The sequence below is a fragment of the Chiloscyllium punctatum genome, chromosome 3, assembly GCF_047496795.1.
Source record: "Chiloscyllium punctatum isolate Juve2018m chromosome 3, sChiPun1.3, whole genome shotgun sequence".
Lineage (NCBI taxonomy): Eukaryota > Metazoa > Chordata > Chondrichthyes > Orectolobiformes > Hemiscylliidae > Chiloscyllium > Chiloscyllium punctatum.
In genome coordinates, this window is record NC_092741.1 from 121,049,822 (window position 1) to 121,063,720 (window position 13,899).

At 43.5% G+C, this 13,899-nt stretch overlaps 1 protein-coding gene across 10 annotated transcripts in view; it reads right to left on the minus strand.

Moving 5' to 3' along the window:
• The window catches only part of sipa1l2 (signal induced proliferation associated 1 like 2), a 682,609-nt gene that overhangs the window by 250,400 nt on the left and 418,310 nt on the right, over positions 1-13,899 (minus strand). The window lies entirely within an intron of this gene.

The following is a 13,899-nucleotide window of genomic DNA, read 5'->3' on the forward strand; positions in this document are numbered from 1 at the left end:
AGAGAGGGGGGGTTGAGGGGGGGGGTTGAGAGGGGGGGGTTGAGAGGGGGGGTTGAGAGAGGGGGGGTTGAGAGAGGGGGGTTGAGAGGGGGGGGGTTGAGAGGGGGGGTTGAGAGGGGGGGGGTTGAGAGGGGGGGTTGAGGGGGGGGGGTTGAGAGACGGGGGGTTGGCGGGGTTGAGGGGGGGTGAGAGAAAGGGGGAGTTGGGGGGGGTTGAGAGGGGGGGTGAGAGAAGGGGTTGGGAGAGATGGGGGGTGAGAGAGATGGGGGGTGAGAGAGATGGGGGGTGAGAGAGATGGGGGGTGAGAGAGATGGGGGGTGAGAGAGATGGGGGGTGACAGAGAGAGGGGGGTGCGAGAGAGGGGGGTGCAAGAGAGAAGGGGGGGATGAGAGAGAAAGAGAGGGAGGGGTGAGAGAGGGTTGCGAAAGGGGGGGTGAGAGAAAGGGGATGAGAAAATGGGGGTGAGAGGGAGTGAGAGAGAGAGAGTGAGAGAGAGGGGGTGAGAGAGAAAGGGGAGTGACAGAGAAAGAAAGAAGGGTGGGGGGTGACAGAGAGAGAGGTTGAGAGAGTGGGATGTGAGAGAGAGAGGGGGGGGTGAGAGAGAGGAAGGTGAGAAAGAGGGAGGGGGTGAGAGAGAGGGAGGGGGTGACAGAGAGGGAGGGGGAGAGAGGGAGGGGAGGTGAGAGAGAGTGGGGTGAGAGAGGGTAGGGTGAGAGAGAGGGGGGTGAGAGAGAGGGGTGAGAGAGAGAGGGGTGAGAGAGAGAGGGGTGAGAGAGAGAGGGGTGAGAGAGAGAGGGGTGAGAGAGAGGGGGGTGAGAGAGAGGGGGGTGAGAGAGAGGGGGGTGAGAGAGAGGGGGGTGAGAGAGAGGGGGGTGAGAGAGAGGGGGGTGAGAGAGAGAGGGGGGTGAGAAAGAGGAGGTGCGAGAGAGAGGGGGGTGAGAGAGAGGGGGGTGAGAGAGAGTGGGAGTTGAGGGGGGTGTGAGAGGGGGGTGTGAGAGAGGGGAGAAAGAGGAGGGGTGAGAGAGGGGGGGTGAGAGAAGGAGGGGTAAGAGAGAGGAGGTGGGTTGAGAGAGGGGGGTTTGAGAGGGGGGTGTGAGAGGGAGGGGTTGAGAGAGGGGGGGCTGAGGGGGGAGAGAGAGAGGGAGGGAGAGGAGGGGGAGAGAGGGGGGGGGGTGAGAGAGAGAGGGGGGTGAGAAGAGAGAGGGGGGTGAGAAGAGAGAGGGGGGTGAGAAGAGAGAGGGGGTGAGAAGAGAGTGGGGGGGTGAGAAGAGGGAGGTGAGAGAGAGGGGGGTGAGAGAGAGGGGGGTGAGAGAGAGGGGGGTGAGAGAGAGGGGGGTGAGAGAGAGGGGGGTGAGAGAGAGGGGGGTGAGAGAGAGGGGGGTGAGAGAGAGGGGGGTGAGAGAGAGGGGGGTGAGAGAGAGGGGGGTGAGAGAGAGGGGTGTGTGTGTGTGTGTGTGTGTGAGAGTGAGAGAGAGAGAGAGAGAGAGAGAGAGAGAGAGAAAGAGAGAGCGAGAGAGGGGAGAGAGAGGAGGGTGGGAGAGAGAGGGGAGTGGGAGAGAGATAGTGGGGAGAAGGGATGAGAGCGCGAGGGTGCAGGGGGGAGTGGGAGAGAGGGGGGTTGGAAGAGAGAAGGGGGGTGGGAGAGAGAGGTGGGGTGGGAGAGAGAGGTGGGGTGGGAGAGAGAGTGGAGGTGGGAGAGAGGAGTGTACGAGAGAGAGGGGGGAAGTGGAAGAGAGAGGGTAGTTGGGCGGTCTGAGAGAGAGGGAGAGTTGCGGGGGGTGGGGTGGGGGGGGGGGGGGGGGGGGAGAGAGATGTGTGAGAGAGAATGGGGAGGGTGTGAGAGAGATGATGAGGGGGGATGAGGGGGAGCGAGAGAGGGGCCTGTGAGAGGGGCATGAGAGAGAGGGGCAGGCAGGGAATGGGGGACGGTGAGAGAGAGCGAGAGAGAAAGAAAGAGTGCGAGAGTAGGGGCGAGAAAATGAGAGCTGCAAGAGGGAAGGACAGTGGGCGGTAGGGATAGGCATAGGGAGTGGTGGGGTGGGAAATACAAGGGAGAGATGAACAAAGTTGCTGAGGGATAAGAGAGAAAATGGACACGAGAGAGAGAGAGAGAGAGAGATGGGTATGAGAGAGGAAGGGGAGACGAGGAATAAGCCAAAAGGGAGGGTTTGACAGAACTGGGTGATGGGGCAAGAGTGGGAGTGGGGGTGAGGTTTTAGAATGGGAGTGTAACTAAGTGGTGGAGTTAGGATTGGTGTGGACAAGAGACAATGCATGGGCAGGAGGAGGTGGACTGGAGATGGGGCAGGGGACATAGAAGTGAGATGCAGGCAGGAATGAGAGGGGCAGAAGTGAGATACAGAAATGTAGTTGGAGCTCAGGGAAATCAGAACAGTTTAAAATTTTTATGTAGAGAGGGCTCAGGGGTATCCTGGAAGCTGTAAAGGGCTTGACTCAAGCCTGTGAACAATAATTAGTTAGCTAATTGCATGACTAATATAGTAGTTAGTGTGAAGGCAAGTCTGAGAATATAGAATGTACAAAATAGGAAAATTAGACCATTTGGTCCCTCTAACATGCTAAGCCATTCAAAAGGATTATAGCTGATCTCCACCCAGGCCTCAATTCCTCTTTGTGCCAGCTCCCTGTTGCCCTCAACTGCCTAATGCTTCAGGAAATCTGTCTACCTCCTCTTTAAATACGTTCAGTGATAATACTCCCATGATTCTCGACCCCAGAGAATCCTCTGGGAGAAGAAACTCCTTTCCACATCAGTTGTTAATGAAGTCCCCTTCTACTGTAATATATCTTCCACCTCGAGGTTTCATCACTAGTAGGAACATCTCAACATCTACCCTATCATCTTGCAGAATTGTATATACAGTCAGTTCTGCAATTATGTGCATTTCTTCAACGTAAATTGGCTATAACCCATTGACGAATTTGGACCATTATTTGTAGAATGTGAACTTTTCTCACCTGCATTGACTATAATGCAATTCTGGTCCCATTGGTTTAAATGGTGTTGCTACGACACGATTTTCTTAGGACAGGGGACTGCATGGAAATGGAATGATCACGTTATTTCAGAACAGACAGTATTTTAGTAAGATCACCCCTACTCCTTCTAAACTCAAGTTAATAAAGCCAAACCTGTTTAGCTATTCTTGATAAGTCAATTCCTTCATCCCAGTAATCAATCTCTTCAATTGCCTCAAATGCCAGTGTATCTTTTTTTTAAAAATATAGGGACCAAAACTATATGCAGTATCCAGGTGTGGCCTCACCAGTAATATATTCAGTTGAAACAGCACTTCCTTATTTTTAAACCCAGAGCTATAAGGGTCTAAATTCCATTTGCTGTTTTAATTATTTGCTGCAGCTGTATGCTAATATTTTATGTTCCATGCACAAGAACACACAGATCCCTCTGTGCTGCACTTCTTTTTAGAATCCATCTTAATTTAAATATGTCTGCCTTTTGATGCTTCCTTCCAAAGTGTATGATCGAATGCTTTTCTACTTTAAACTCCATCTGCCAAGTTTTTGCCTATTGACTCAACCTATCCATAGCCCCTTTGCAGACCTTTGAAGTCCAGACTACAACATGCACTCCAACCTTCTTCTGTTAAAAATCAGCAGCAAATTTGGATTGCATTCTACTTACTCCAATAAGTCTTTAATACCGATTTTTTAAAAAATTGAGACTAAAGAACAGATCCTAGCGGCACTCCACTAGTTGCATTTTTCCAATATGTAAAGATCCACTAATTCCAATTTTGACTTGTGTGTGCTAACCAATCCTCATTCCTTGCCAGTACATTACCCCCAATAACATGAGTTCCTATCTTTTATGTGGCACTTTCTTGAATGCTTCCTGGGAATCCAAATACACAATATTGTTTGACTCCCCTTTATCAACTCAGCTTATGTCCTCAAAGGACTCTTAACAAATTTGTCATGATTTCCCTTTCACAAAACCATCTTGACTCTTATTGTATTAAGAGTTTCTAAATGTCCTATTATTCCTTCTTTAATAATGCGATTGGTACTGGGTACACTTCTGTTTGTCATTTATGATAGATGATTTGGATGAGAATAGAGAAGGAATGGTTAGTAAGTTTGCAGATGACACCAAAGTTGGTGGTATAATGGACAGCGAAGATGATTATTTGAGATTACAAACATCTTGATCAACTGGGTCAATGGGCTGAGGAGTGGCAAATGGAGTTTAATTTGAACAAATGTAAGTTATTACAGTGTGCAAAAATATTATTGAGAATGATTCCAGGGAAAAGAAATATCAGCTACATGGATACTTCGGAGAAGTAGGAGCTCTTAAAGACTTTACAGAGTTCAAAATCGTTAAGGATTTGTAAAGATTAGATAGGGAGGAAATGTTACCATTGGTGCACAAATCAAGAACCAGAGGACACTGAATAAACCAATTATGTTGTGACCTTCATTATTCTTTTTTTCTTTAAAAAAGCAAACTGCTAAAAGGAATACAGAACAAAAGACTGATGTTTGCTGCTGGGAACTGGCCTGGAAAGATAATGCAGGTTAAGTACTGCTCAAAGAACATTATGGTTGAACAGGCACCAAGATGTGGTTCTGCTGAGAGATTGGCAGCTGATTGGATTCTGAATTGGTCGATCAAATGAGGACTGCTGCTGACCAGCCAACCACAGAGCATGTTAAAAAAGAAAGAAAAATTAAAGGGTGAACTGGTTTTGACTCAGTTCTTTGGGTATGAGGCACTGCTGCTTTTGAAGCTGCAAGTTTGCTTTTATTTTGGTTTTACCTTCTCCAATTATTCTTCAGTTATTGAACTTTTGAAAGCCCTGAGCAAAGAACTCCAGTATATACTAAAGAAGGAAAAGTCTCCAGAAGTTGTTTGTATTGACCAGTGATTTTGGAATTCAAACAAACTACAATTTACTGTGCCTGTAATCCAATGCATTGGTATTCATTGTTGAAATGGTTATCAAACTGTCAACTTACAATTCTTTTTCTTAGTTTATCTCTTAATTGTGTCTGTCTATATGTCTGTTGGTATGACAGTAGAGATTGTGGCCTATTTAACTCAGTTGGCTGGATGGTTGGTTTGCAAAGCAGTACGATGACAATAGTGAGAGTTCAATTCACATACACTGGCTGAGGTTGCCATGAAGAACTGTCTGTCTCAACCTCTTCCTCTCACCTGAGGTATGGTACCCTTCAGGTTAAATCACCACCAGTCACCTCTCTATAGTGAGAGTGCAGCCCTATGATCTGGTAAGACAGTGGTGACTCACACTGTAGAGGTTGGAAATCAATGATGATCAAATTTAGAGTGTAGATATTTATTAGATTGCCTTGTAGTTCATCTGCGTTATGCCAAAGCTATATTATTACTAATAAATTGTTAATTTTTGTTTGTTTGGTGACCAAGATCAATTTGTTAATAAAATAAAGAGCAGTGGATACAGGAGATCTGTAATAAATAAAAATATAATGCAGCAGGTCTGTCAATCTCTATGAAAGAAAACAGAGTTAATGTTGAGTCCACAGACCCTTCTTCAGAAGTTCTTTACAATTATTTGTAAAGTCTGGTTAGGAAACAAGTGAACAATTTTGGAAGGTGATAGAATGTTTAATTTCACTGTGTTGCAAATCCAGAGTTACCAAGTTTGATTTGGTCTGACTCTACCTGTGTTGTAACATTGGCAAAAGAAGCAACAGTAAGACCATAAGACCATAAGACATAGGAGTGGAAGTAAGGCCATTCGGCCCATCGAGTCCACTCCGCCATTCAATCATGGCTGATGCGCATTTCAGCTCCACTTGCCAGCGTTCTCCCCGTAGCCCTTAATTCCTCTAGACAACAAGAACCTATCAATCTCGGCCTTGAAGACATTTAGCGTCCCGGCTTCCACTGCACTCCGTGGCAATGAATTCCACAGGCCCACCACTCTCTGGCTGAAGAAATGTCTCCGCATTTCCGTTCTGAAATGACCCCCTCTAATTCTAAGGCTGTGTCCACGGGTCCTAGTCTCCTCGCCTAACAGAAACAATTTTCTAGCATCCACCTTTTCAAAGCCATGTATTATTTTGTACGTCTCTATTAGATCTCCCCATAATCTTCTAAACTCCAACGAATACAATCCCAGTATCCTCAGCCGTTCCTCATATGCTAGACCTGTCATTCCAGGGATCATCCGTGTGAATCTCCGCTGGACACGTTCCAGTGCCAGTATGTCCTTCCTGAGGTGTGGGGACCAAAACTGGACACAGTACTCCAAATGGGGCCTAACCAGAGCTTTATAAAGTCTTAGTAGTACATCTCTGCTTTTATATTCCAATCCTCTTGAGATAAGAGACAACATTGCATTCGCTTTCTTAATCACAGACTCAACCTGCATGTTTACCTTTAGAGAATCCTCGACTAGCACTCCCAGATCCCTTTGTGCTTTGGCTTTATTAAGTTTCTCACCATTTAGAAAGTAGTCCATTCCTATATTCTTTTTGCCAAAGTGCAAGACCTCGCACTTGCTCACGTTAAATTCCATCAGCCATTTCCTGGACCACTCTCCCAACCTGTCTAGATCCTTCTGTAGCCTCCCCACTTCCTCAGTACTACCTGCCTGTCTACCTAACTTTGTATCATCGGCAAACTTCGCTAGAATGCCCCCGGTTCCCTCATCCAAATCATTAATATATAATGCGAACAGCTGTGGCCCCAGCACCGAACCCTGCGGGACACCGCTCGTCACCGGCTGCCATTCTGAAAAAGAACCTTTTATCCCAACTCTCTGCCTTCTGTTAGATAGCCAATCCTCAATCCATCCCAGCAGCTCACCTCGAACACCATGGGCCCTCACCTTGCTCAGCAGTCTCCCGTGTGGCACCTTATCAAAGGCCTTTTGAAAGTCCAGATAGACCACATCCACTGGGTTCCCCTGGTCTAACCTACTTGTTACCTCTTCAAAAAATTCCAACAGGTTTGTCAGGCATTACCTCCCTTTACTAAATCCATGTTGACTTGTTCTAATCAGACTCTGCTCTTCCAAGAATTTAGAAACCTCATCCTTAATGATGGATTCTAGAATTTTACCAACAACCGAGGTTAAGCTGATTGACCTATAATTTTCCATCTTTTGCCTTGATCCTTTCTTGAACAAGGGGGTTACTACAGCCATCTTCCAATCGTCCGGGACCTTTCCTGACTCCAGTGACTCTTGAAAGATCTCAACCAATGCCTCTGCTATTTCCTCAGCAACCTCTCTCAGAACTCTAGGGTGTATCCCATCGGGGCCAGGAGATTTATCAATTTTAAGACTTTTTAACTTTTCTAGCACTATCTCTTTCGTAATGGCAACCATACTCAACTCAGCCTCGTGACACCCTTTAATTTTTGGGATATTACCCCTGTCTTCCACTGTGAAAACTGACGCAAAGTACTTGTTAAGTTCTCCTGCTATTTCCTTATCTCCCATCACTAGGCTCCCTGCATCAGTTTGAAGTGGCCCAATGTCTACTTTTGCCTGTCGTTTGTTTCTTATGTACTGAAAGAAACTTTTACTATTATTTCTAATATTACTGGCTAGCCTACCTTCATATTTGATCCTCTCATTTCTTATTACACTCTTTGTTATCCTCTGTTTGCTTTTGTATCCTTCCCAATCTTCTGATTTCCCACTGTTCTTAGCCACTTTATAGGATCTAAACCTTTGACACAGTAAGTGGTTAACATCTGGACTGCACTGTCCAAGGTCATGGAGGAGATAATTGGAACCTTTGAAAGAGAATTGGACAAACATCTAAAGACAAAAATATTCAAGTCCACGGGGAAAACAGTGGTGGAATGAGACTAGGTGAGTTGGTCTTATAGATACTATAGACACTACAGACTGAATGCCAACACCCATGTAGTAAACATTTGATGATTTAATGAATTAGCATTCTCTACTTGCCAGTCACAATGTGGTCTGCTCCACACCAGGGAAGCCAAACAGATTGGGCGAATGCGTTGAGGAAAACCTCTGTTCAGTCTGAAAGCATGATCGTAAGCTTCTTGTGGCCTCCCATTTTAACTCTCTACTTTGTTATGTCATGCTATCATCCCTGTCCTTCGCCTTCTCCAATATTCCAATCAAATTACAAGCTTGAGGAAGAGCGCCTCAACTTTCAACGAGCATTTTTCAGCCTTCTAAACTCAAAACTGAGTTCAACACTTTCAAACTTTAATTTCTATCTCCATTGTGGTTCTATTTCTTGGCACTTTTCATTGTAATTTTGTTTCTCCCATGTTTGGGGTCTGCTATTAACATCACTTGGACACAATTTTAAGTTTCTTTACTTGCCCCATTGCTTCGCCCCACCAACTCTTTTGTTAATATTTTCCATTTTCCACATAATTACAGACCTTTTGTTTTGTTTTGTTTTAATTCCTACCCTGTCCCAACATGGCCCACTGAAAGCGGACTACATTTCTGACTTTTCCCAGTTTTGGTGAGGTCACAGACCTGAAATATTAACTCTGTCTCACCCTCCCACAAATGCTGCCAGTGCTGCTGAGCCTTTAGATTAGATTAGATTACTTACAGTGTGGAAACAGGCCCAACAAGTCCACACCAACCCGCCGAAGCGTACACCACCCAGACCCATTCCCCTACATTTACCCCTTCACCTAACACTACGGGCAATTTAGCATGGCCAATTCACCTGACCTACGCATCTTTGGACTGTGGGAGGAAACCGGAGCACCCTGAGGAAACCCACGCAGACACGGGGAGGACATGCAAACTCCACACAGAGAGTCGCCTGAGGGGGGAATTGAACCCGGGTCTCTGGCGCTGTGAGGCTGCAGTGCTAACCACTGTTCCACTGTGTTTTTATTTCATATCAGATGTCCTGTGTCTGTAGTATTTTTCTATCAAAATTACTTCATAGACACTTTTAATGTATTTAGTAAAACTACTGGGAAATGCTTCACAACATCAAGAACAGAAACAAGGATGTCTTCAATTGGATTTGCTTCACTCAGCCAAGAAAAGCAGTATATTCACATTATTAGATGCCTGTGTCTCTCTCTCTCTTTTATTGAAAATGCCGGAGACAGTTACAAGAGATTTCAATTTATTAGTCAGATTTTATCTACATTTCTTCCAATCACAGACTGATGCATACTGTTCGTAGAAATTTTAACGTGATATCAAAGTTAGTTCAAGCCTCAGAATACTGACATTGCATAGTGTCACTCTCAAGGTACAGGTCTGTCGTGTTGAGATCAAGGTATGCAATGGAAATCACTGCAATGATACTGTAGTTTCTTAATATGTCCTCTTAGCTGAAGGTGAACAATTTCGTAATATATGCCCCAGGGCTATACTAGCTGTGCAGAAATTGAAAAGCTTTAGGGCTATAGTAATATGGCCAACATAATTCACACAAATTAACAGTACAAAAGATCAGGAAATTTAAAAATCAGGTATCTGGGCATAGAACAATTACAATTGTAGTTTGCAAAATATATATCCAGGTTCAATATTCAGTTTGCCCAAATCAGGATTAGGCTGAACTCACGTACAAAAAGGGGAGGCTTTGGCCGATTGCTATTATTGCAGAATTATTTGTCGAGAGATCCACATAATATTCTGGGGACCATGGTTCAATTCCCACCATGGCAGATGTAGGAGTTTGAATTCAACAAAATCTGGAATTAAGAGTCTAATGATGATCATGAAACCATTGTTGATTGTTGAAAAACCATCTGGTTCCCTTCAGGGAAGGGAATTGGTCTGGCCTACATGCGACTCCAGATCCACATCAATGTGGTTGACTCATAATTGCTCTCAATGAGGGAAGAGCAATAAATGAGCAACGCCCACATTGCTTGAACAAATTTTTAAAAACTGTTGGTGATTTTTAAATCGGGTTACTCGTAAGTGTCGGATTTAATAAATCAATAGGCCAGGTTACCATTCTTAAATAGATCAAAGACAATAACGAAATGAAAAGAACAAAAAAACAAAAATTATATTCTATTGATGCTTTATTACATTGGTTCAGGAAAATTATCTTTGGTGTAAGTTAGCTGACTTTAGTACTTTATGATTTTCGATAAACAAACAAAAAAACTCAAAAATGGTGAATGCCCATTGTTTGTTTAAAAATGACATTTTGTTCATATCAAATGACATCATAAAAATAAAATTATAAGTGATAAAGTAAGTTCCATTCTGGATAAATAAGTAATGTCCTTCCAAACCAGATTTGCACCTGCCACCTCAGAGTGGTTCATAACAAAACCTTCACTCTGTAATGACGTTAACACTTTTCTGGAATAAAGCTTGGTGAATTGAAATGTCTTGTCAATGTTCAGGCTTGTACACTGAGAAAGTTTTCTAACTGTATGTAATGCATAGATATGATTGAAAACTAACTATAAAATTATCCATCCATCCAAGAAGCCTTCTAAATTTTCTGCAGTCTATTTCATAAATGGTATACATTGCAACCACACTGTACTAGTGGTAGAAGAAATGAATGCTTAAGGTGGCAGATGAAATATCTCTTTATTTTAGCGGAGAAAGAAATTGTTAACTTCAACATTCTTATGCTCAAACTCTGGTGGCTGTCCTATGGGAAGGATATGGTTAACTCTGGGACAGTGCAGAAAGAGATGTTGCTAGACTGGTGGGCTTGAATTATAGGGAGAGCCTAAACAGGCTGGGACTACTCTTTTTTAGAGCATCAGAGACTAAGAGGTGACCTTATAGACACTTATAAAGTCTTGAGGGACACAGATAGGGTGAACAGCCAAGGTCCTTTTCTGAGAGTGAGGGAATCAAAAACTAGAGGACATAGGTTTAAGGTGGGGGGAAAGATTTAAAAAGTCCTGATGGGTAACTTTTTCCCACAGAGTGTGGTGTATGCATGGAACAAGCTGCCAGAGGAAGTGGTGGAGGTTGATACAATTACAACATTTAAAATCCACCTAGAAGGGTGCATGATTGGAAGGGTTTGGAGAGATATAGGCTAAATGCTGGCAAATGTGACCACATCCGTTTAGGATATCTGGTCAGCAAACACGGGTAGGTCCAAAGGATTTGCTTCCTTGCTGTTTAACTCAAACTTTTAAAAGAATATTTTTCACTGTTAAACGTCTGGATAAGTTTTCAGTCTGTCCACTGGAGGCACATGTGAATCTTCAATTACTTTGCACAACCTGCAAACAATTAAAATACAATTAACTACATTCCATCAAGATTGGAATAGTATGTATTTGTGAGCAATGGGGGTTTAGGTTAGGTTGCAGTGTTGATTGAGGAGGAGAACGTAGTGGGTATTTTGGGTGGGAGAAATGTGTTAAGTACTGTAGGAAGGAGGGGTGTAGTACACTATATTGGGGTTAGTTTGAGGAGTGTGAAGCGACAGAGTTGGGTCAAGCGAGTTAGGGAATGGGGGGTGGTGAAGAAGAGTGTCTGTGGAGTACTGGGTTTGGGAAAGGAAATCAGGTGCTACCCAAGATGTCACTGGAAAAAAAATGTTTGAAGAATTTGATTAACCACTAGACAAACAAATGTTGGGTGACTGGCAGTTTTAGCAGTGATTGATTGGTACTATTGCGCATTATTGGTTTATCGTTGGCATCTTTTACTACCCTGTTCATATCAGAACAAATTAGCATGGGTAAGGTGACACAACAGTGATAACTTCAATCAACACATAGTTGGTATTTTGTTCAAGTGATCATTTTCTGAGCATTATAGCAGTACAAAAATGTGAATTATTTCAAATGTTGTGAATTTACAGACTACTTTGAACAGGTCACATGTTCTTTTTGGATATCATCTGGCATACTAGAATTATACAATACAGGAAACGGACACTTATCCCATTATGCCCATGCTGACTCTTTGAAAGATGAGAAGGATAAGATCATTTTATCCTAACTAATTATTTCTTACTTTAGCTATTCACCACTTGTACCACACAAAACCTGTATAAACATATAATCTTACCAAACCACTAATGCAACAAATCCACATCCTGCATGTCGTTTAAATGCTCCACCCATCATTGAAAAAGAAATACTTCACAGTTACAAAATTACAGTTACCTGCAAATCCTACATCTGACACTCCAGTGTGAACTCTTTTTCATCTTACAATGTATGAACAAATCTGACCTGGATATATTTGGTCTATAGCAGTCACAGCCACAACCATTCACAACTTTAAAAGTATCTTAACATGGCAGGGGACAGAGATATAACATAGAAAGAGGCAGATCCTCTGCCAACTCAGTCTCTGTCCATCTGGTCCTCTGCACCCTCCTGCTTGGTTCCTCCCACAGCTCTGCTTTCATGAAAACTGTGCAGCTGCCAACCATTGAAATTAAATGGGAAGCAGTTGGCAAGCGACACAAGTAACAGAGAAGGCACTATGCAGCAGTAAGAGAAGCAGCAAGAAAGAGGAAGGTGAGGGGATCAGAACGACAGAGTACAGCCAACAGAACAAAAAGCTAAGAAGGTCAAAGAACATCTCTCTCAATACACAACAGGAAGCTCAGAGCATTTCTCTCAGTATTCTTTGATACTATCTAGGCACAAAGCTCAACATAGATTCAACTCATACTGGATGGCTACAACAGCCAGAATATATCAATGGTTGCATTTAAGGCAAGGTTAGAAGGGCAGAGCTTAGATAAGAGGAGCCGATGTTAAACTGAATGTTCAGCCTTTCAGAAATAAATCCAGATCAGTGCTCTGATCCCTGTACTTTCTAAAAAAAACTAATTTTGAAAGGTAATTTTTCCAAAATCCTTTGGCAACACATTCTATGGACACAAGTGGATACAATAAGAAAGCATTTTTTGTGCTCATCCTTTCAACGGGTCTGCCCCAAACTCTAATGGTGCTGTGGCTGGAAGCGGTGATCTATATCTTATACCAGAGTCACCAGTAAATCACAAAAGCTACAGAGGCTGACTCAAACCCTTTAATTGGGCAGTTGCGTGGGCCGGACTTGACACCTCAATGTAGCTGAGCACTTAGAGGTGTGCTTTAAATTGCAGGTATTGGCTACTGTCCTACTTTTAGAAATTAATGCAGTGTTAACTCAAGTATTATACAAATTGAGAGTTAAATTCTTGAGTTAGTTTTACTGTGTGAACAAAGTGGATAAAAGAAAATCCCATCTCAGCTGCTAGTTACTATTAGTCAAAACCTACTTCAAATAATTGAATAACTCTATTATCAATAGATTACTGAATATTTCACATTTTCTACTGCCTAAACTATCACTTATTAATCAGTAGATTGTGGCAATGTTACTGAGCTCAGTTTCAGACTTCATCTTCGTTCCCAAACCAAGCCCAATTGTCTCCAAAGCCAGGATCTTCTCTAGACTGCATTACCTGAACACTGACCACTCCACCAATGAAACCTGTTCAAAGCTCCTGCTGCACGTATTCTGCTTTGCATTCAGTATGTTCACTCACTACACCTTCTCAGCCAAAAGTTGATTTCCTATTCCCAATTTTTTTGATTAAGTACATCTGTGATTTTACTTCATCCCACATCTGCAATTTTTAATCAATCCCACAAATCCTCTTCACTGAAGATTTGTTCCTCTGACTCCAGCTTCTAACTCCACCTCCTTCCCTCCTCCTTTCTTTCAATCACTTCAGTACCATCATCTATACTTCCCTTCCTGTACGCTCTGCCTCTGCTTGGAAAACAATGCTTTTTATCAAGTTTCTGGTCACCCATTCTAACCTCGCTCTTTCTCTCTCAGGCAGTGGCCACATTCCTTATACCTGGGTGGCTCCGTAAATAGCACTGCTGCCTCGCAGTGCTAGGGACTTCGGTTTGATTCCACCCTTGGGCAATTGTCTTGTGAGGAGCTTGCA